Genomic DNA, 2672 nt, shown 5'->3' on the forward strand with positions numbered 1-2672 from the left:
GATCCAGCAAACCTGGAATGGATCTGGTCCAGGATTCAAAACATTTGCTAGCAAATAGAAAATGATTTTTAAAAATCCATTCCATGTTTTCTGAATCACCCAGTTCACTTCTGAAAGTGTATTCTCTCCAGCCTTGGAGAGCTTTCATAAATCAGGGCCAATATCTCACTATTCGATCAAAAAGCTGTCGAATCGAATAGTGAGATATTCGACCAAGAACTACATTTAGATACAAAAAATCCTAATTAGGTGTGGGGTGTTTTAGAAAATAATCTGCCCTTGATATTAATTACCCTGCACACGTCATCAACAAGTTATTTTTTTAATTCCTTTGCATGTAATTGGGCACCCAGCTTAACTTTATTAACTTTAATAACTTTTATTCACAAAAATGAACATATACTTTGAAACATAAATGTTCACGCTCTTAAGTATAAACCCTCTATTCCCTTGGCAAATCAATCCCACGGAGGTTAAAATGGTTTAAAAGATAATTTAATTTAATTTAAAAGATAACTGATCTTTAAAAAAGACAAAATACTAAAACGTATTTTACATGAACATTGCAAGAAGTTTGCTTTAAAATTTCACAACATTTACTGGGTTCTGTATGATCACTGCTAGAAGTTCTATTTTTTCCAATAAAGAGATGAAATGTCAACCCTGTCTTGCATCCTGAAATACATCTTATGTTGATTTAATCTAACCTAGGCAGGATATAATTGGTTATTAATTTAAATTTTAATGGTGGAATCACTATATAGGATTTTTACCCACTTAATTTTTTTTCATCCAGAAACATTGATGGCTGGCAGTCTTTAAATATATCATGACAGAATGTTTTTTCAGTGCCAATAAATACAAATCAGTAAGGTATTAAGCACTCTTTTTAAAATTAGAACCCAAATAATCAAGGAGGAATGGCTGGAGATCCTTTGAGCAAAAAAATTATTTTTTTTTTAAGAGAACATTAATGAAGCTAAAAAATATTTTTGTTTTAGTAGATGTGGAATTTGTTTCAGAAAATAAGGGAATTGTTAGCCTATAAAATGAAATAGCCTCTTTATAGAACAAGAAAAAATGTTATTATTAGATGAATAAACATGCTGACACCATTAAGTTATATTGAATAACAGAAATAATAGGCTGTGATAACTAGCATGTGGAAAAGTTAATTACGGTATGTCAGAGAATGCATGATTTTCCTGTAGGCAGATTATGGTGGATTTTTCAATAGCTAAACATAGTTGTTCTTTCGACTGGCTTGCTAATTTCCCATAAACCTAGAGATGTAGCATGGATTTTGCAGTAGACACTGTGTATAATTGAGAATATTGACACATTTCATGTGTACATTGATGTGGTTTGTGACAAAGTAAATTGACTATATGTAGTTAAAAACACAGGCATTTAGAATAAAAGAGGTTTGAGTAAGTAGCAAGGCTACAGCTTTTGTTTGGTGAATAATGTACAAATGCATGCACAAATAAAGCAATGCACTTAAGCTAACTATCTCTGTAGCAGGTATGAGCATAGAAAGGTATGGAAACTCACATTATCAATCTGTAAAAGCATCCAGATCGATTTTGACTGGGTCAGCCAGAGGTTAAAGGTTTAGGTGTCATTCCCGAGTTTATCTAAATTTTATGCAGGATTAAACTGATAATCCAGGATGACGACCTTGAGCAAATGTGAGCAAAAATGAAAAAAATAGAGAAGATCTGGGGAATTAGAAATATTGCAACATTAGAAAATTATAAATTTTACAACAAAATAAACCTGTAAACCTTTTTTTATAAACATTATACAAAACTTGTTAACACAATTATGACTGGGCTGGCTATCGTCATATTAGGGACCCTCTTTATAAAGCAGTGATCAGATAACAAATCTCCTATAGTACTGTATATACTCATTTCTTTGTTTACGTTTTTTTCTGATTGGCACATTTATAATGACAGATTTTTGAAAGGGAAGCACTAATTGATAGCAGGCACTGTTATTAACAGTCAAAATTTTGACTGTTAACCAAGTGAAATCACAGTATTTAGCTCCATTTTTTCACATATATGTTTTCCCATTGCCTGTTTTTCCAGCACAATTACATACAACAAAAAAGAAAAATAATGTGCCTGTTTTCCCTATATTGAAACTGTTGACCAAGTGAATATAGAGCGGCAATTCCCAATGTTGAATTTTGCTGTTTCTTTCTTATTTTGTCCCAGTATGAGAAATCAATATAAATGGAATTAATTTTATTAGCAACAATTCAAAATAAAACTGTGTGTACCTGGAACCAACTGTTCTGATTTCACACTTTGTAACTATATTGCTATTATAATATAATAATATATTATATTACAATTGTGAACTAATATTTATGTCATAATATATTATTATACTAGTAATAATTACAATTTTGTATATTTTTACAATTATCATTGTGACTATCTGATATATTATTATAAAAGGATGCACTGAAATTATTCCAGACGTAGGCCGCAGCCCTCTGTAAAAGATGGAGACAACCATTCCCATGCAGCATTCTGAAACTAGGTAATCCCCAGTACAGGCATTTTCCCATATGCAGGATATCCAAAGTTGAGCCTAGATTGCTCAAATTCTGAATTCTGATTGGAACTATCTGAACGCTGCTATAAACAAGTTATTAT

The sequence above is a fragment of the Pyxicephalus adspersus genome, chromosome 1 (assembly GCF_032062135.1).
Source record: "Pyxicephalus adspersus chromosome 1, UCB_Pads_2.0, whole genome shotgun sequence".
Lineage (NCBI taxonomy): Eukaryota > Metazoa > Chordata > Amphibia > Anura > Pyxicephalidae > Pyxicephalus > Pyxicephalus adspersus.